We start from the raw sequence: 20,148 nt of genomic DNA, 5'->3' as shown, positions 1-20,148 counted from the left end.
TGCGTTCAAATCTTTTATGTGATACATCGCGAGTTCTTTGCCATCCGATGGCAGAATGAAGCTGAACAACTTTACAAGAAATAGCAAGGACCAGGGGTTGAAATATTAAACTATAAACAAAGAGCCGCAGCTCCGATACGTACCTTAAACGGAGAATAATGATATTTCCGAATCTTGGCGCTCATTCTATTGCTCAATCAATGGCAACACAATCTGAAACTGCAAATAAGGAATCAATCTAGAGACGGTTGGATAAAGGGATAATTTGGATAATGGCAAGGCATGTCATGGAATAATATCAATAAATGGATTGTAAGATTGGTCATGAGAAATATAACATACCCAAACGAGGATCAATACGGCAACATTTAATGAAAGCAACGTGGCCGCTCATTGACCTAACTCGTAAGCCAACAGGATATTGGTAGTGAGCAAATATATAAAAGGGATAGCGCGAACGCAGTCCCCTCTAGCAGAAATTACACGACCGAGTTATCCACATTCGGCATAATCGCTAGGGTCAATTTAGTCTGGGTGCAATGACTAAACCTCGCCTAGGCAGAACCGCCTTCGTGATCGCGGTTGACTGCCCCTTCAGGTAAGTATGGTTTGTGACGATTGATTGCGCATCATGAATGAATGTTCTATGCTCTAAATGTTGAGATAGAAGTTCTCAACAATAAAAACGATATTTGCAAAAGTTGCAATTTTAATTGATTCGTTTGTCAGTAACGTAGAATACGATTCCTTGCGGTCAGATATTTTATATGATACATCGCGAGTTTTTTGCCATCTAATGGCAGAATGAAGCCGAACAACTTTACAAAAAATAGCAAAGAGCCAGGGTTTGTAATATTAAACCATAAACAAAGAGCCACAGCCCCAATACGTACCTTGGACAGCAAATAATGATACTTCCAAATCTTGGCGCTCATTCTATTGCTCAATCAATGGCAACACAATCTGAATGTGGAATTACAAATATGGAGTCAATCTAGATACGGTTGGATAAAGGGACAGCTTGGATAATGGCAAGGCATGAATATAACATACTCTAACAATGATCCCGACGGCCACAACTAGTGGAGCCATACGAACATAGCGTGGCCGCTCATTGACCTAACTCCTATGCCAACAGGATATTAATAAGGAGCAAATTGGTCATGAGAAATATAACATACCCAAACGAGGATCATTACGGCAACAACTAATGAAAGCAACGTGGCCGCTCATTGACCTAACTCGTAAGCCAACAGGATATTGGTAGTGAGCCAATATATAAAAGGGATAGCGCGAACGCAGTCCCCACTAGCAGAAATTACACGACCGAGTTATCGACATTTGGGATAATCGCTAGGGTCAATTCAGTCTGGGTGCAATGACTAAACCTCGCCTAGGCAGATCCGCCATCGTGATCGCGGTTGACTGCCCCGTCAGGTAAGTATGGTTTGTGACGATTGATTGCGCATCATGAATGAATGTTCTATGCTAAATGTTGAGATAGAAGTTCTCAACAATAAAAACGATATTTGCAAAAGTTGCAATTTTAATTGATTCGTTTGTCAGTAACGTAGAATACGATTTCTTGCGGTCAGATATTTTATGTGATACATCGCGAGTTCTTTGCCATCTAATGGCAGAATGAAGCCGAACAACTTTACAAGAAATAGCAAAGAGCCAGGGTTTGAAATATTAAACTATAAACAGAGAGCCACAGCCCCAATACGTACCTTGGACAGCAAATAATGATATTTCCAAATCTTGGCGCTCATTCTATTGCTCAATCAATGGCAACACAATCTGAATGTGGAACTACAAATATGGAATCAATCTAAATACGGTTGGATAAAGGGACAGCTTGGATAATGGCAAGGCATGAATATAACATACTCTAACAATGATCCCGACGGCCACAACTAGTGGAGCCATACGAAAATAGCGTGGCCGCTCATTGACCTAACTCGTATGTCAACAGGATATTAATAAGGAGCAAATACACAAAAGGGAGAGCGCTAACGCAGTCCCCACTAGCAGAAATTACACGACCGAGTTATCCACATTTGGGATAATCGCTAGGGTCAATTTAGTCTGGGTGCAATGACTAAACCTCGCCTAGGCAGAACCGCCTTCGTGATCGCGGTTGACTGCCTCGTCAGGTAAGTATGATTTGTGACGATTGTTTGCGCATCATGAATGAATGTTCTATGCTAAGGAAGAAGTTCTCAACAATAAAAACGATATGTGCAAAAGTTGCAATTTTTAATTGATTCGTCTATCAGTAACGTAGAATACGATTCATTGCGTTCAAATCTTTTATGTGATACATCGCGAGTTCTTTGCCATCCGATGGCAGAATGAAGCTGAACAACTTTACAAGAAATAGCAAAGAGCCAGGGTTTGAAATATTAAACTATAAACAAAGAGCCACAGCCCCAATACGTACCTTGGACAGCAAATAATGATATTTCCAAATCTTGGCGCTCATTCTATTGCTCAATCAATGACAACACAATCTGAATGTGGAACTACAAATATGGAATCAATCTAGATACGGTTGGATAAAGGGACAGCTTGGATAATGGCAAGGCATGAATATAACATACTCTAACAATGATCCCGACGGCCACAACTAGTGGAGCCATACGAAAATAGCGTGGCCGCTCATTGACCTAACTCGTATGTCAACAGGATATTAATAAGGAGCAAATACACAAAAGGGAGAGCGCGAACGCAGTCCCCACTAGCAGAAATTACACGACCGAGTTATCCACATTTGGGAAAATCGCTAGGGTCAATTTAGTCTGGGTGCAATGACTAAACCTCGCCTAGGCAGAACCGCCTTCGTGATCGCGGTTGACTGCCTCGTCAGGTAAGTATGATTTGTGACGATTGTTTGCGCATCATGAATGAATGTTCTATGCTAAGGAAGAAGTTCTCAACAATAAAAACGATATGTGCAAAAGTTGCAATTTTTAATTGATTCGTCTATCAGTAACGTAGAATACGATTCATTGCGTTCAAATCTTTTATGTGATACATCGCGAGTTCTTTGCCATCCGATGGCAGAATGAAGCTGAACAACTTTACAAGAAATAGCAAGGACCAGGGGTTGAAATATTAAACTATAAACAAAGAGCCGCAGCTCCGATACGTACCTTAAACGGAGAATAATGATATTTCCGAATCTTGGCGCTCATTCTATTGCTCAATCAATGGCAACACAATCTGAAACTGCAAATAAGGAATCAATTTAGAGACGGTTGGATAAAGGGATAATTTGGATAATGGCAAGGCATGTCATGGAATAATATCAATAAATGGATTGTAAGATTGGTCATGAGAAATATAACATACCCAAACGAGGATCAATACGGCAACATTTAATGAAAGCAACGTGGCCGCTCATTGACCTAACTCGTAAGCCAACAGGATATTGGTAGTGAGCAAATATATAAAAGGGATAGCGCGAACGCAGTATCCTCTAGCAGAAATTACACGACCGAGTTATCCACATTTGGGATAATCGCTAGGGTCAATTTAGTCTGGGTGCAATGACTAAACCTCGCCTAGGCAGAACCGCCTTCGTGATCGCGGTTGACTGCTCCTTCAGGTAAGTATGGTTTGTGACGATTGATTGCGCATCATGAATGAATGTTCTATGCTCTAAATGTTGAGATAGAAGTTCTCAACAATGAAAACGATATTTGCAAAAGTTGCAATTTTAATTGATTCGTTTGTCAGTAACGTAGAATACGATTCCTTGCGGTCAGATATTTTATGTGATACATCGCGAGTTTTTTGCCATCTAATGGCAGAATGAAGCCGAACAACTTTACAAAAAATAGCAAAGAGCCAGGGTTTGAAATATTAAACTATAAACAAAGAGCCACAGCCCCAATACGTACCTTGGACAGCAAATAATGATACTTCCAAATCTTGGCGCTCATTCTATTGCTCAATCAATGGCAACACAATCTGAATGTGGAATTACAAATATGGAATCAATCTAGATACAGTTGGATAAAGGGACAGCTTGGATAATGGCAAGGCATGAATATAACATACTCTAACAATGATTCCGACGGCCTCAACTAGTGGAGCCATACGAAAATAGCGTGGCCGCTCATTGACCTAACTGGTATGTCAACAAGATATTGATAAGGAGCAAATACACAAAAGGGAGAGCGCGAACGCAGTCCCCATTAGCAGAAATTACACGACCGAGTTATCCACATTTGGGATAATCGCTAGGGTCAATTTAGTCTGGGTGCAATGACTAAACCTCGCCTAGGCAGAACCGCCTTCGTGATCGCGGTTGACTGCCTCGTCAGTTAAGTATGATTTGTGACGATTGTTTGCGCATCATGAATGAATGTTCTATGCTAAGGAAGAAGTTCTCAACAATAAAAACGATATGTGCAAAAGTTGCAATTTTTACTTGATTCGTCTATCAGTAACGTAGAATACGATTCATTGCGTTCAAATCTTTTATGCGATACATCGCGAGTTCTTTGCCATCCGATGGCAGAATGAAGCTGAACAACTTTACAAGAAATAGCAAGGACCAGGGGTTGAAATATTAAACTATAAACAAAGAGCCGCAGCTCCGATACGTACCTTAAACGGAGAATAATGATATTTCCGAATCTTGGCGCTCATTCTATTGCTCAATCAATGGCAACACAATCTGAAACTGCAAATAAGGAATCAATCTAGAGACGGTTGGATAAAGGGATAATTTGGATAATGGCAAGGCATGTCATGGAATAATATCAATAAATGGATTGTAAGATTGGTCATGAGAAATATAACATACCCAAACGAGGATCAATACGGCAACATTTAATGAAAGCAACGTGGCCGCTCATTGACCTAACTCGTAAGCCAACAGAATATTGGTAGTGAGCAAATATATAAAAGGGATAGCGCGAACGCAGTCCCCTCTAGCAGAAATTACACGACCGAGTTATCCACATTTGGGATAATCGCTAGGGTCAATTTAGTCTGGGTGCAATGACTAAACCTCGCCTAGGCAGAACCGCCTTCATGATCGCGGTTGACTGCTCCTTCAGGTAAGTATGGTTTGTGACGATTGATTGCGCATCATGAATGAATGTTCTATGCTCTAAATCAGGGGTTCTCAAACTTTTGATGTTGCGGAGCCCTTAAAAGGTTGAATATTATTCGCGGAGCCCCAAAATAAATGTTAAAATTGTTACTTTCAGATTAATATTCCTGGGCAAGTTAAATGTACTTTATAATTATTTTAAATGCTGAACCTTTTTTAATAGGGTTAACACAAGTCATAAATAAATCTAAATTTCATACTAAAGCTGTAAATTTGACACTTGACGAACATATTAATAAATTAGGGGTCGAATCTTTTCTCTTTTGACATTTTTGGAAGACATAAAAGGCCGTTAATAACGTTCGCGATTTCATTTCGTTACAATCGCCGATTTTTTTCGTCGGCATGTAAACATCTTTACGCCGGTGTTTATTCTCCCTAAATCAAATATTTCCCTCGGCATATACATGTATTGTTACACAATGACGACGTAAAATTGCTTTTTTGTTCTTATGGGGAATTATGAGTTCAATGTTAAAAACATGTTACCATATTATAGTCATCGGCGACAAAATGCTAAAAATAATAATCAATAAAGAGGTAAATCCACAACTCAAATTTCTTGATTGAAAAACCGCATTCTAAAATATTAAAACTTAAAATGGAAGATCACAGCAGACACAGCAGATTTCAGCAGACTCACTTCAGATTGAAAACGCGTTTATAGACATTGTAAATCACAAAAGTTGGTGTTATGTTAGCTTTTTATCGTAGTAACTGCGAAATCGAAACACAGTCAATTGTGCGCGCGATGTACCTGTTTTTTCCTATTCTGAAACTACCGACGCAGCCGCACGCAATCAATTGTGCGCGCGATCCGCGATGTACCTTTTTTCATTCTGAAACTACCGACGGAGCTGAATGCAATAAAATAATTTTCAATTGTTCGTATTTTGCCCAGACATTGTGATTTTTTAAACGGCGATATCTTGCTTAAAAATAATCTCAAGTGCGAAAGAACAAATCAAATTTGACAAATCCCAAGATCGCAAAAATACGACCCCAATTTATTTATAGTTGGCAGTTTATGACATATTTTATGTTATTTTAGAATAGTATTCTTTCATTTTAGTAATCATAATAGTAATCTCGAATCAAACGTGAGTAACGACATTATAACGACGAGTCACGTTAAATGCTCCATTGGTCATGGATTGAATATTTTACGTAACAGAAATTTCGTTATCCCTTTTTTTAATCGCAAAGAATGTCGCGCGGAAATTTCCGATTCCAATTTTATACCACCTCCCTCTTAAGAATCCTGGCTGCGACACTGCTTATAAATAATGTCATTATTTGATTCCGCCTCTTTACCATATTTCGAGGCTATATTGTTGTCAGATTTTATCAAAGCTGTCATTGCTTCTTTGAACAGTTACAAAATTTTGAGTCAGTATTTTGAAGAGTAATCGAATAGCTCGCGGAGCCCCTGGGTTTCTCTCGCGGAGCCCTGGGGCTCCGTACGGAGCACTTTGAGAACCTATGCTCTAAATGTTGAGATAGAAGTTCTCAACAATGAAAACGATATTTGCAAAAGTTGCAATTTTAATTGATTCGTTTGTCAGTAACGTAGAATACGATTCCTTGCGGTCAGATATTTTATGTGATACATCGCGAGTTTTTTGCCATCTAATGGCAGAATGAAGCCGAACAACTTTACAAAAAATAGCAAAGAGCCAGGGTTTGAAATATTAAACTATAAACAAAGATCCACAGCCCCAATACGTACCTTGGACAGCAAATAATGATACTTCCAAATCTTGGCGCTCATTCTATTGCTCAATCAATGGCAACACAATCTGAATGTGGAATTACAAATATGGAATCAATCTAGATACAGTTGGATAAAGGGACAGCTTGGATAATGGCAAGGCATGAATATAACATACTCTAACAATGATTCCGACGGCCACAACTAGTGGAGCCATACGAAAATAGCGTGGCCGCTCATTGACCTAACTGGTATGTCAACAAGATATTGATAAGGAGCAAATACACAAAAGGGAGAGCGCGAACGCAGTCCCCATTAGCAGAAATTACACGACCGAGTTATCCACATTTGGGATAATCGCTAGGGTCAATTTAGTCTGGGTGCAATGACTAAACCTCGCCTAGGCAGAACCGCCTTCGTGATCGCGGTTGACTGCCTCGTCAGGTAAGTATGATTTGTGACGATTGTTTGCGCATCATGAATGAATGTTCTATGCTAAGGATGAAGTTCTCAACAATGAAAACGATATGTGCAAAAGTTGCAATTTTTAATTGATTCGTCTATCAGTAACGTAGAATACGATTCATTGCGTTCAAATCTTTTATGTGATACATCGCGAGTTCTTTGCCATCCGATGGCAGAATGAAGCTGAACAACTTTACAAGAAATAGCAAGGACCAGGGGTTGAAATATTAAACTATAAACAAAGAGCCGCAGCTCCGATACGTACCTTAAACGGAGAATAATGATATTTCCGAATCTTGGCGCTCATTCTATTGCTCAATCAATGGCAACACAATCTGAAACTGCAAATAAGGAATCAATCTAGAGACGGTTGGATAAAGGGATAATTTGGATAATGGCAAGGCATGTCATGGAATAATATCAATAAATGGATTGTAAGATTGGTCATGAGAAATATAACATACCCAAACGAGGATCAATACGGCAACATTTAATGAAAGCAACGTGGCCGCTCATTGACCTAACTCGTAAGCCAACAGGATATTGGTAGTGAGCAAATATATAAAAGGGATAGCGCGAACGCAGTCCCCTCTAGCAGAAATTACACGACCGAGTTATCCACATTCGGGATAATCGCTAGGGTCAATTTAGTCTGGGTGCAATGACTAAACCTCGCCTAGGCAGAACCGCCTTCGTGATCGCGGTTGACTGCCCCTTCAGGTAAGTATGGTTTGTGACAATTGATTGCGCATCATGAATGAATGTTCTATGCTCTAAATGTTGAGATAGAAGTTCTCAACAATAAAAACGGTATTTGCAAAAGTTGCAATTTTAATTGATTCGTTTGTCAGTAACGTAGAATACAATTCCTTGCGGTCAGATATTTTATGTGATACATCGCGAGTTTTTTGCCATCTAATGGCAGAATGAAGCCGAACAACTTTACAAAAAATAGCAAAGAGCCAGGGTTTGAAATATTAAACCATAAACAAAGAGCCACAGCCCCAATACGTACCTTGGACAGCAAATAATGATACTTCCAAATCTTGGCGCTCATTCTATTGCTCAATCAATGGCAACACAATCTGAATGTGGAATTACAAATATGGAGTCAATCTAGATACAGTTGGATAAAGAGACAGCTTGGATAATGGCAAGGCATGAATATAACATACTCTAACAATGATCCCGACGGCCACAACTAGTGGAGCCATACGAAAATAGCGTGGCCGCTCATTGACCTAACTCGTATGCCAACAGGATATTAATAAGGAGCAAATTGGTCATGAGAAATATAACATACCCAAACGAGGATCATTACGGCAACAACTAATGAAAGCAACGTGGCCGCTCATTGACCTAACTCGTAAGCCAACAGGATATTGGTAGTGAGCAAATATATAAAAGGGATAGCGCGAACGCAGTCCCCACTAGCAGAAATTACACGACCGAGTTATCGACATTTGGGATAATCGCTAGGGTCAATTCAGTCTGGGTGCAATGACTAAACCTCGCCTAGGCAGAACCGCCTTCGTGATCGCGGTTGACTGCCTCGTCAGGTAAGTATGATTTGTGACGATTGTTTGCGCATCATGAATGAATGTTCTATGCTAAGGAAGAAGTTCTCAACAATAAAAACGATATGTGCAAAAGTTGCAATTTTTAATTGATTCGTCTATCAGTAACGTAGAATACGATTCATTGCGTTCAAATCTTTTATGTGATACATCGCGAGTTCTTTGCCATCCGATGGCAGAATGAAGCTGAACAACTTTACAAGAAATAGCAAAGAGCCAGGGTTTGAAATATTAAACTATAAACAAAGAGCCACAGCCCCAATACGTACCTTGGACAGCAAATAATGATACTTCCAAATCTTGGCGCTCATTCTATTGCTCAATCAATGGCAACACAATCTGAATGTGGAATTACAAATATGGAATCAATCTAGATACGGTTGGATAAAGGGACAGCTTGGATAATGGCAAGGCATGAATATAACATACTCTAAAAATGATCCCGACAGCCACAACTAGTGAAGCCATACGAAAATAGCGTGGCCGCTCATTGACCTAACTCGTATGTCAACAGGATATTAATAAGGAGCAAATACACAAAAGGGAGAGCGCGAACGCAGTCCCCACTAGCAGAAATTACACGACCGAGTTATCCACATTTGGGATAATCGCTAGGGTCAATTTAGTCTGGGTGCAATGACTAAACCTCGCCTAGACAGAACCGCCTTCGTGATCGCGGTTGACTGCCTCGTCAGGTAAGTATGATTTGTGACTATTGTTTGCGCATCATGAATGAATGTTCTATGCTAAGGAAGAAGTTCTCAACAATAAAAACGATATGTGCAAAAGTTGCAATTTTTAATTGATTCGTCTATCAGTAACGTAGAATACGATTCATTGCGTTCAAATCTTTTATGTGATACATCGCGGTTCTTTGCCATTCGATGGCAGAATGAAGCTGAACAACTTTACAAGAAATAGCAAAGAGCCAGGGTTTGAAATATTAAACTATAAACAAAGAGCCACAGCCCCAATACGTACCTTGGACAGCAAATAATGATATTTCCAAATCTTGGCGCTCATTCTATTGCTCAATCAATGGCAACACAATCTGAATGTGGAACTACAAATATTGAATCAATCTAGATACGGTTGGATAAAGGGACAGCTTGGATAATGGCAAGGCATGAATATAACATACTCTAACAATGATCCCGACGGCCACAACTAGTGGAGCCATACGAAAATAGCGTGGCCGCTCATTGACCTAACTCGTATGTCAACAGGATATTAATAAGGAGCAAATACACAAAAGGGAGAGCGCGAACGCAGTCACCACTAGCAGAAATTACACGACCGAGTTATCCACATTTGGGATAATCGCTAGGGTCAATTTAGTCTGGGTGCAATGATTAAACCTCGCCTAGGCAGAACCGCCTTCGTGATCGCGGTTGACTGCCTCGTCAGGTTAGTATGATTTGTGACGATTGTTTGCGCATCTTGAATGAATGTTCTATGCTAAGGAAGAAGTTCTCAACAATAAAAACGATATGTGCAAAAGTTGCAATTTTTAATTGATTCGTCTGTCAGTAACGTAGAATACGATTCATTGCGTTCAAATCTTTTATGTGATACATCGCGAGTTCTTTGCCATCCAATGGCAGAATGAAGCTGAACAACTTTACAAGAAATAGCAAGGACCAGGGGTTGAAATATTAAACTATAAACAAAGAGCCGCAGCTCCGATACGTACCTTAAACGGAGAATAATGATATTTCCGAATCTTGGCGCTCATTCTATTGCTCAATCAATGGCAACACAATCTGAAACTGCAAATAAGGAATTAATCTAGAGACGGTTGGATAAAGGGATAATTTGGATAATGGCAAGGCATGTCATGTAATAATATCAATAAATGGATTGTAAGATTGGTCATGAGAAATATAACATACTCAAACGAGGATCAATACGGCAACATTTAATGAAAGCAACGTGGCCGCTCATTGACCTAACTCGTAAGCCAACAGGATATTGGTAGTGAGCAAATATATAAAAGGGATAGCGCGAACGCAGTCCCCTCTAGCAGAAATTACACGACCGAGTTATCCACATTTGGGATAATCGCTAGGGTCAATTTAGTCTGGGTGCAATGACTAAACCTCGCCTAGGCAGAACCGCCTTCGTGATCGCGGTTGACCGCCACGTCATGTAAGTATGGTTTGTGGCGATTGATTGCGCATCATGAATGAATGTTCTATGCTAAATGTTGAGATAGAAGTTCTCAACAATAAAAACGATATTTGCAAAAGTTGCAATTTTAATTGATTCGTTTGTCAGTAACGTAGAATACGATTCCTTGCGGTCAGATATTTTATGTGATACATCGCGAGTTCTTTGCCATCTAATGGCAGAATGAAGCCGAACAACTTTACAAAAAATAGCAAAGAGCCAGGGTTTGAAATATTAAACTATAAACAAAGAGCCACAGCCCCAATACGTACCTTAGACAGCAAATAATGATACTTCCAAATCTTGGCGCTCATTCTATTGCTCAATCAATGGCAACACAATCTGAATGTGGAATTACAAATATGGAATCAATCTAGATACAGTTGGATAAAGGGACAGCTTGGATAATGGCAAGGCATAAATATAACATACTCTAACAATGATCCCGACAGCCACAACTAGTGGAGCCATACGAAAATAGCGTGGCCGCTCATTGACCTAACTCGTATGTCAACAGGATATTAATAAGGAGCAAATACACAAAAGGGAGAGCGCGAACGCAGTCCCCTCTAGCAGAAATTACACGACAGAGTTATCCACATTTGGGATAATCGCTAGGGTCAATTCAGTCTGGGTGCAATGACTAAACCTCGCCTAGGCAGATCCGCCTTCGTGATCGCGGTTGACTGCCCCGTCAGGTAAGTATGGTTTGTGACGATTGCTTGCGCATCATGAATAAATGTTCTATGCAAAATGTTGAGATAGAAGTTCTCAACAATAAAAACGATATTTGCAAAAGTTGCAATTTTAATTGATTCGTCTGTCAGTAACGTAGAATACGATTCATTGCGTTCAAATCTTTTATGTGATACATCGCGAGTTCTTTGCCATCCGATGGCAGAATGAAGCTGAACAACTTTACAAGAAATAGCAAGGACCAGGGGTTGAAATATTAAACTATAAACAAAGAGCCGCAGCTCCGATACGTACCCTAAACGGAGAATAATGATATTTCCGAATCTTGGCGCTCATTCTATTGCTCAATCAATGGCAACACAATCTGAAACTGCAAATAAGGAATCAATCTAGAGACGGTTGGATAAAGGGATAATTTGGATAATGGCAAGGCATGTCATGGAATAATATCAATAAATGGATTGTAAGATTGGTCATGAGAAATATAACATACCCAAACGAGGATCAATACGGCAACATTTAATGAAAGCAACGTGGCCGCTCATTGACCTAACTCGTAAGCCAACAGGATATTGGTAGTGAGCAAATATATAAAAGGGATAGCGCGAACGCAGTCCCCTCTAGCAAAAAAATTACACGACCGAGTTACCAACATTCGGGATAATCGCTAGGGTCAATTTAGTCTGGGTGCAATGACTAAACCTCGCCTAGACAGAACCGCCTTCGTGATCGCGGTTGACTGCCTCGTCAGGTAAGTATGATTTGTGACTATTGTTTGCGCATCATGAATGAATGTTCTATGCTAAGGAAGAAGTTCTCAACAATAAAAACGATATGTGTAAAAGTTGCAATTTTTAATTGATTCGTCTATCAGTAACGTAGAATACGATTCATTGCGTTCAAATATTTTATGTGATACATCGCGGTTCTTTGCCATCCGATGGCAGAATGAAGCTGAACAACTTTACAAAAAATAGCAAAGAGCCAGGGTTTGAAATATTAAACTATAAACAAAGAGCCACAGCCCCAATACGTACCTTGGACAGCAAATAATGATATTTCCAAATCTTGGCGCTCATTCTATTGCTCAATCAATGGCAACACAATCTGAATGTGGAACTACAAATATTGAATCAATCTAAATACGGTTGGATAAAGGGACAGCTTGGATAATGGCAAGGCATGAATATAACATACTCTAACAATGATCCCGACGGCCACAACTAGTGGAGCCATACGAAAATAGCGTGGCCGCTCATTGACCTAACTCGTATGTCAACAGGATATTAATAAGGAGCAAATACACAAAAGGGAGAGTGCGAACGCAGTCCCCACTAGCAGAAATTACACGACCGAGTTATCCACATTTGGGATAATCGCTAGGGTCAATTTAGTCTGGGTGCAATGACTAAACCTCGCCTAGGCAGAACCGCCTTCGTGATCGCGGTTGACTGCCTCGTCAGGTAAGTATGATTTGTGACGATTGTTTGCGCATCATGAATGAATGTTCTATGCTAAGGATGAAGTTCTCAACAATGAAAACGATATGTGCAAAAGTTGCAATTTTTAATTGATTCGTCTATCAGTAACGTAGAATACGATTCATTGCGTTCAAATCTTTTATGTGATACATCGCGAGTTCTTTGCCATCCGATGGCAGAATGAAGCTGAACAACTTTACAAGAAATAGCAAGGACCAGGGGTTGAAATATTAAACTATAAACAAAGAGCCGCAGCTCCGATACGTACCTTAAACGGAGAATAATGATATTTCCGAATCTTGGCGCTCATTCTATTGCTCAATCAATGGCAACACAATCTGAAACTGCAAATAAGGAATCAATCTAGAGACGGTTGGATAAAGGGATAATTTGGATAATGGCAAGGCATGTCATGGAATAATATCAATAAATGGATTGTAAGATTGGTCATGAGAAATATGACATACCCAAACGAGGATCAATACGGCAACATTTAATGAAAGCAACGTGGCCGCTCATTGACCTAACTCGTAAGCCAACAGGATATTGGTAGTGAGCAAATATATAAAAGGGATAGCGCGAACGCAGTCCCCTCTAGCAGAAATTACACGACCGAGTTATCCACATTCGGGATAATCGCTAGGGTCAATTTAGTCTGGGTGCAATGACTAAACCTCGCCTAGGCAGAACTGCCTTCGTGATCGCGGTTGACTGACACGTCAGGTAAGTATGGTTTGTGACGATTGATTGCGCATCATGAATGAATGTTCTATGCTAAATGTTGAGATAGAAGTTCTCAACAATAAAAACGATATTTGCAAAAGTTGCAATTTTAATTGATTCGTTTGTCAGTAACGTAGAATACGATTCCTTGCGGTCAGATATTTTATGTGATACATCGCGAGTTCTTTGCCATCTAATGGCAGAATGAAGCCGAACAACTTTACAAAAAATAGCAAAGAGCCAGGGTTTGAAATATTAAACTATAAACAAAGAGCCACAGCCCCAATACGTACCTTGGACAGCAAATAATGATACTTCCAAATCTTGGCGCTCATTCTATTGCTCAATCAATGGCAACACAATCTGAATGTGGAATTACAAATATGGAATCAATCTAGATACAGTTGGATAAAGGGACAGCTTGGATAATGGCAAGGCATGAATATAACATACTCTAACAATGATCCCGACGGCCACAACTAGTGGAGCCATACGAAAATAGCGTGGCCGCTCATTGACCTAACTCGTAAGCCAACAGGATATTGGTAGTGAGCCAATATATAAAAGGGATAGCGCGAACGCAGTCCCCACTAGCAGAAATTACACGACCGAGTTATCGACATTTGGGATAATCGCTAGGGTCAATTCAGTCTGGGTGCAATGACTAAACCTCGCCTAGGCAGATCCGCCTTCGTGATCGCGGTTGACTGCCCCGTCAGGTAAGTATGGTTTGTGACGATTGATTGCGCATCATGAATGAATGTTCTATGCAAAAATGTTGAGATAGAAGTTCTCAACAATAAAAACGATATTTGCAAAAGTTGCAATTTTAATTGATTCGTCTGTCAGTAACGTAGAATACGATTCATTGCGTTCAAATCTTTTATGTGATACATCGCGAGTTCTTTGCCATCCGATGGCAGAATGAAGCTGAACAACTTTACAAAAAATAGCAAGGACCAGGGGTTGAAATATTAAACTATAAACAAAGAGCCGCAGCTCCGATACGTACCCTAAACGGAGAATAATGATATTTTCGAATCTTGGCGCTCATTCTATTGCTCAATCAATGGCAACACAATCTGAAACTGCAAATAAGGAATCAATCTAGAGACGGTTGGATGAAGGGATAATTTGGATAATGGCAAGGCATGTCATGGAATAATATCAATAAATGGATTGTAAGCTTTGGTCATGAGAAATATAACATACCCAAACGAGGATCAATACGGCAACATTTAATGAAAGCAACGTGGCCGCTCATTGACCTAACTCGTAAGCCAACAGGATATTGGTAGTGAGCAAATATATAAAAGGGATAGCGCGAACGCAGTCCCCCCAGAAATTACACGACCGAGTTATCCACATTTGGGATAATCGCTAGGGTCAATTTAGTCTGGGTGCAATGACTAAACCTCGCCTAGGCAGAACCGCCTTCGTGATCGCGGTTGACCGCCACGTCAGGTAAGTATGGTTTGTGACGATTGATTGCGCATCATGACTGAATGTTCTATGCTAAATGTTGAGATAGAAGTTCTCAACAATAAAAACGATATTTGCAAAAGTTGCAATTTTAATTGATTCGTTTGTCAGTAACGTAGAATACGATTTCTTGCGGTCAGATATTTTATGTGATACATCGCGAGTTCTTTGCCATCTAATGGCAGAATAAAGCCGAACAACTTTACAAGAAATAGCAAAGAGCCAGGGTTTGAAATATGAAACTATAAACAAAGAGCCACAGCCCCAATATGTATCTTGGACAGCAAATATTGATATTTCCAAATCTTGGCGCTCATTCTATTGCTCAATCAATGGCAACACAATCTGAATGTGGAACTACAAATATGGAATCAATCTAGATACGGTTGGATAAAGGGACAGATTGAATAATGGCAAGGCATGAATATAACATACTCTAACAATGATCCCGACGGCCACAACTAGTGGAGCCATACGAAAATAGCGTGGCCGCTCATTGACCTAACTCGTATGTCAACAGGATATTAATAAGGAGCAAATACACAAAAGGGAGAGCGCGAACGCAGTCCCCTCTAGCAGAAATTACACGACAGAGTTATTCACATTTGGGATAATCGCTAGGGTCAATTTAGTCTGGGTGCAATGACTAAACCTCGCTTAGGCAGAACCGCCTTCGTGATCGCGGTTGACTGCCACGTCAGTTAAGTATGGTTTGTGACGATTGATTGCGCGTCATGAATGAATGTTCTATGCTTAATGTTGAGATAGAAGTTCTCAACAATAAAAACGATATTTGCAGAAGTTGCAATTTTAATTGATTCGTTTGTCAGTAACGTAGAATACGATTCCTTGCGGTCAGATATTTTATGTGATACATCGCGAGTTCTTTGCCATCTAATGGCAGAATGAAGCCGAACAACTTTACAAAAAATAGCAAAGAGCCAGGGTTTAAAATATTAAACTATAAACAAAGAGCCACAGCCCCAATACGTACCTTGGACAGCAAATAATGATACTTCCAAATCTTGGCGCTCATTCTATTGCTCAATCAATGGCAACACAATCTGAATGTGGAATTACAAATATGGAATCAATCTAGATACAGTTGGATAAAGGGACAGCTTGGATAATGGCAAGGCATGAATATAACATACTCTAACAATGATCCCGACGGCCACAACTAGTGGAGCCATACGAAAATAGCGTGGCCGCTCATTGACCTCACTCGTAAGCCAACAGGATATTGGTAGTGAGCCAATATATAAAAGGGATAGCGCGAACGCAGTCCCCACTAGCAGAAATTACACGACCGAGTTATCGACATTTGGGATAATCGCTAGGGTCAATTCAGTCTGGGTGCAATGACTAAACCTCGCCTAGGCAGATCCGCCTTCGTGATCGCGGTTGACTGCCCCGTCAGGTAAGTATGGTTTGTGACGATTGATTGCGCATCATGAATGAATGTTCTATGCAAAATGTTGAGATAGAAGTTCTCAACAATAAAAACGATATTTGCAAAAGTTGCAATTTTAATTGATTCGTCTGTCAGTAACGTAGAATACGATTCATTGCGTTCAAATCTTTTATGTGATACATCGCGAGTTCTTTGCCATCCGATGGCAGAATGAAGCTGAACAACTTTACAAGAAATAGCAAGGACCAGGCGTTGAAATATTAAACTATAAACAAAGAGCCGCAGCTCCGATACGTACCCTAAACGGAGAATAATGATATTTCCGAATCTTGGCGCTCATTCTATTGCTCAATCAATGGCAACACAATCTGAAACTGCAAATAAGGAATCAATCTAGAGACGGTTGGATAAAGGGATAATTTGGATAATGGCAAGGCATGTCATGGAATAATATCAATAAATGGATTGTAAGATTGGTCATGAGAAATATAACATACCCAAACGAGGATCAATACGGCAACATTTAATGAAAGCAACGTGGCCGCTCATTGACCTAACTCGTAAGCCAACAGGATATTGGTAGTGAGCAAATATATAAAAGGGATAGCGCGAACGCAGTCCCCACTAGCAGATATTACACGACCGAGTTATCCACATTTGGGATAATCGCTAGGGTCAATTTAGTCTGGGTGCAATGACTAAACCTCGCCTAGGCAGAACCGCCTTCGTGATCGCGGTTGACCGCCACGTGAGGTAGGTATGGTTTGTGGCGATTGATTGCGCATCATGACTGAATGTTCTATGCTAAATGTTGAGATAGAAGTTCTCAACAATAAAAACGATATTTGCAAAAGTTGCAATTTTAATTGATTCGTTTGTCAGTAACGTAGAATACGATTTCTTGCGGTCAGATATTTTATGTGATACATCGCGAGTTCTTTGCCATCTAATGGCAGAATAAAGCCGAACAACTTTACAAGAAATAGCAAAGAGCCAGGGTTTGAAATATTAAACTATAAACAAAGAGCCACAGCCCCAATACGTACCTTGGACAGCAAATAATGATACTTCCAAATCTTGGCGCTAATTCTATTGCTCAATCAATGGCAACACAATCTGAATGTGGAATTACAAATATGGAATCAATCTAGATACAGTTGGATAAAGGGACAGCTTGGATAATGGCAAGGCATGAATATAACATACTCTAACAATGATCCCGACGGCCACAACTAGTGGAGCCATACGAAAATAGCGTGGCCGCTCATTGACCTAACTCGTAAGCCAACAGGATATTGGTAGTGAGCCAATATATAAAAGGGATAGCGCGAACGCAGTCCCCACTAGCAGAAATTACACGACCGAGTTATCGACATTTGGGATAATCGCTAGGGTCAATTCAGTCTGGGTGCAATGACTAAACCTCGCCTAGGCAGATCCGCCTTCGTGATCGCGGTTGACTGCCCCATCAGGTAAGTATGGTTTGTGACGATTGATTGCGCATCATGAATGAATGTTCTATGCAAAATGTTGAGATAGAAGTTCTCAACAATAAAAACGATATTTGCAAAAGTTGCAATTTTAATTGATTCGTCTGTCAGTAACGTAGAATACGATTCATTGCGTTCAAATCTTTTATGTGATACATCGCGAGTTCTTTGCCATCCGATGGCAGAATGAAGCTGAACAACTTTACAAGAAATAGCAAGGACCAGGCGTTGAAATATTAAACTATAAACAAAGAGCCGCAGCTCCGATACGTACCCTAAACGGAGAATAATGATATTTCCGAATCTTGGCGCTCATTCTATTGCTCAATCAATGGCAACACAATCTGAAACTGCAAATAAGGAATCAATCTAGAGACGGTTGGATAAAGGGATAATTTGGATAATGGCAAGGCATGAATATAACATACTCTAACAATGATCCCGACGGCCACAACTAGTGGAGCCATACGAAAATAGCGTGGCCGCTCATTGACCTAACTCGTAAGCCAACAGGATATTGGTAGTGAGCAAATATATAAAAGGGATAGCGCGAACGCAGTCCCCACTAGCAGATATTACACGACCGAGTTATCCACATTTGGGATAATCGCTAGGGTCAATTTAGTCTGGGTGCAATGACTAAACCTCGCCTAGGCAGAACCGCCTTCGTGATCGCGGTTGACCGCCACGTGAGGTAGGTATGGTTTGTGGCGATTGATTGCGCATCATGACTGAATGTTCTATGCTAAATGTTGAGATAGAAGTTCTCAACAATAAAAACGATATTTGCAAAAGTTGCAATTTTAATTGATTCGTTTGTCAGTAACGTAGAATACGATTTCTTGCGGTCAGATATTTTATGTGATACATCGCGAGTTCTTTGCCATCTAATGGCAGAATAAAGCCGAACAACTTTACAAGAAATAGCAAAGAGCCAGGGTTTGAAATATTAAACTATAAACAAAGAGCCACAGCCCCAATACGTACCTTGGACAGCAAATAATAATACTTCCAAATCTTGGCGCTAATTCTATTGCTCAATCAATGGCAACACAATCTGAATGTGGAATTACAAATATGGAATCAATCTAGATACAGTTGGATAAAGGGACAGCTTGGATAATGGCAAGGCATGAATATAACATACTCTAACAATGATCCCGACGGCCACAACTAGTGGAGCCATACGAAAATAGCGTGGCCGCTCATTGACCTAACTCGTAAGCCAACAGGATATTGGTAGTGAGCCAATATATAAAAGGGATAGCGCGAACGCAGTCCCCACTAGCAGAAATTACACGACCGAGTTATCGACATTTGGGATAATCGCTAGGGTCAATTCAGTCTGGGTGCAATGACTAAACCTCGCCTAGGCAGATCCGCCTTCGTGATCGCGGTTGACTGCCCCATCAGGTAAGTATGGTTTGTGACGATTGATTGCGCATCATGAATGAATGTTCTATGCAAAATGTTGAGATAGAAGTTCTCAACAATAAAAATGATATTTGCAAAAGTTGCAATTTTAATTGATTCGTTTGTCAGTAACGTAGAATACGATTTCTTGCGGTCAGATATTTTATGTGATACATCGCGAGTTCTTTGCCATCTAATGGCAGAATGAAGCCGAACAACTTTACAAGAAATAGCAAAGAGCCAGGGTTTGAAATATTAAACTATAAACAAAGAGCCACAGCCCCAATACGTACCTTGGACAGCAAATAATGATATTTCCAAATCTTGGCACTCATTCTATTGCTAAAACAATGGCAACACAATCTGAATATGGAACTACAAATATGGAATCAATCTAGA

The 20,148-nt window shown here is 40.1% G+C and overlaps 1 protein-coding gene and 25 non-coding genes across 29 annotated transcripts in view; all 26 read right to left on the bottom strand.

The window, feature by feature from the left end:
- LOC120344644 (FGFR1 oncogene partner 2 homolog) overlaps positions 1 to 20,148 on the bottom strand; it is a 254,399-nt gene that overhangs the window by 85,594 nt on the left and 148,657 nt on the right. The gene's annotated exons all lie outside the window — the stretch shown is intronic.
- On the bottom strand, positions 443 to 606 carry LOC144423403 (U1 spliceosomal RNA). The gene has a single exon (XR_013475897.1). It is a non-coding gene; the product is annotated as a U1 spliceosomal RNA (small nuclear RNA).
- LOC144423437 (U1 spliceosomal RNA) lies at positions 1,283 to 1,445 on the bottom strand. Its single transcript, XR_013475931.1, has one exon. It is a non-coding gene; the product is annotated as a U1 spliceosomal RNA (small nuclear RNA).
- Positions 2,002 to 2,164, bottom strand: LOC144424018 (U1 spliceosomal RNA). The gene has a single exon (XR_013476382.1). It is a non-coding gene; the product is annotated as a U1 spliceosomal RNA (small nuclear RNA).
- On the bottom strand, positions 2,715 to 2,877 carry LOC144424019 (U1 spliceosomal RNA). Its single transcript, XR_013476383.1, has one exon. It is a non-coding gene; the product is annotated as a U1 spliceosomal RNA (small nuclear RNA).
- LOC144423464 (U1 spliceosomal RNA) lies at positions 3,455 to 3,618 on the bottom strand. Its single transcript, XR_013475958.1, has one exon. It is a non-coding gene; the product is annotated as a U1 spliceosomal RNA (small nuclear RNA).
- Positions 4,177 to 4,339, bottom strand: LOC144423164 (U1 spliceosomal RNA). Its single transcript, XR_013475658.1, has one exon. It is a non-coding gene; the product is annotated as a U1 spliceosomal RNA (small nuclear RNA).
- Positions 4,917 to 5,080, bottom strand: LOC144423211 (U1 spliceosomal RNA). Its single transcript, XR_013475705.1, has one exon. It is a non-coding gene; the product is annotated as a U1 spliceosomal RNA (small nuclear RNA).
- LOC144424088 (U1 spliceosomal RNA) lies at positions 7,129 to 7,291 on the bottom strand. The gene has a single exon (XR_013476452.1). It is a non-coding gene; the product is annotated as a U1 spliceosomal RNA (small nuclear RNA).
- LOC144423173 (U1 spliceosomal RNA) lies at positions 7,869 to 8,032 on the bottom strand. The gene has a single exon (XR_013475667.1). It is a non-coding gene; the product is annotated as a U1 spliceosomal RNA (small nuclear RNA).
- On the bottom strand, positions 8,709 to 8,871 carry LOC144423208 (U1 spliceosomal RNA). Its single transcript, XR_013475702.1, has one exon. It is a non-coding gene; the product is annotated as a U1 spliceosomal RNA (small nuclear RNA).
- Positions 9,422 to 9,584, bottom strand: LOC144424086 (U1 spliceosomal RNA). The gene has a single exon (XR_013476450.1). It is a non-coding gene; the product is annotated as a U1 spliceosomal RNA (small nuclear RNA).
- Positions 10,133 to 10,296, bottom strand: LOC144423384 (U1 spliceosomal RNA). The gene has a single exon (XR_013475878.1). It is a non-coding gene; the product is annotated as a U1 spliceosomal RNA (small nuclear RNA).
- LOC144423124 (U1 spliceosomal RNA) lies at positions 10,874 to 11,037 on the bottom strand. The gene has a single exon (XR_013475618.1). It is a non-coding gene; the product is annotated as a U1 spliceosomal RNA (small nuclear RNA).
- On the bottom strand, positions 11,593 to 11,756 carry LOC144423289 (U1 spliceosomal RNA). Its single transcript, XR_013475783.1, has one exon. It is a non-coding gene; the product is annotated as a U1 spliceosomal RNA (small nuclear RNA).
- LOC144423364 (U1 spliceosomal RNA) lies at positions 12,340 to 12,505 on the bottom strand. Its single transcript, XR_013475858.1, has one exon. It is a non-coding gene; the product is annotated as a U1 spliceosomal RNA (small nuclear RNA).
- On the bottom strand, positions 13,055 to 13,217 carry LOC144423097 (U1 spliceosomal RNA). Its single transcript, XR_013475592.1, has one exon. It is a non-coding gene; the product is annotated as a U1 spliceosomal RNA (small nuclear RNA).
- Positions 13,795 to 13,958, bottom strand: LOC144423410 (U1 spliceosomal RNA). Its single transcript, XR_013475904.1, has one exon. It is a non-coding gene; the product is annotated as a U1 spliceosomal RNA (small nuclear RNA).
- On the bottom strand, positions 14,515 to 14,677 carry LOC144423366 (U1 spliceosomal RNA). Its single transcript, XR_013475860.1, has one exon. It is a non-coding gene; the product is annotated as a U1 spliceosomal RNA (small nuclear RNA).
- LOC144423385 (U1 spliceosomal RNA) lies at positions 15,263 to 15,422 on the bottom strand. The gene has a single exon (XR_013475879.1). It is a non-coding gene; the product is annotated as a U1 spliceosomal RNA (small nuclear RNA).
- Positions 15,978 to 16,141, bottom strand: LOC144423514 (U1 spliceosomal RNA). The gene has a single exon (XR_013476008.1). It is a non-coding gene; the product is annotated as a U1 spliceosomal RNA (small nuclear RNA).
- LOC144423365 (U1 spliceosomal RNA) lies at positions 16,698 to 16,860 on the bottom strand. The gene has a single exon (XR_013475859.1). It is a non-coding gene; the product is annotated as a U1 spliceosomal RNA (small nuclear RNA).
- Positions 17,445 to 17,607, bottom strand: LOC144423476 (U1 spliceosomal RNA). The gene has a single exon (XR_013475970.1). It is a non-coding gene; the product is annotated as a U1 spliceosomal RNA (small nuclear RNA).
- On the bottom strand, positions 18,164 to 18,326 carry LOC144423452 (U1 spliceosomal RNA). Its single transcript, XR_013475946.1, has one exon. It is a non-coding gene; the product is annotated as a U1 spliceosomal RNA (small nuclear RNA).
- On the bottom strand, positions 18,876 to 19,038 carry LOC144423475 (U1 spliceosomal RNA). Its single transcript, XR_013475969.1, has one exon. It is a non-coding gene; the product is annotated as a U1 spliceosomal RNA (small nuclear RNA).
- On the bottom strand, positions 19,595 to 19,757 carry LOC144423450 (U1 spliceosomal RNA). Its single transcript, XR_013475944.1, has one exon. It is a non-coding gene; the product is annotated as a U1 spliceosomal RNA (small nuclear RNA).

The sequence above is a fragment of the Styela clava genome, chromosome 5 (genome assembly GCF_964204865.1).
Source record: "Styela clava chromosome 5, kaStyClav1.hap1.2, whole genome shotgun sequence".
NCBI classification, from domain to species: Eukaryota; Metazoa; Chordata; class Ascidiacea; order Stolidobranchia; family Styelidae; genus Styela; species Styela clava.
The sequence above is the reverse complement of the archived record's forward strand: the minus strand, read 5'-3'. Positions and strand labels throughout refer to the sequence as shown.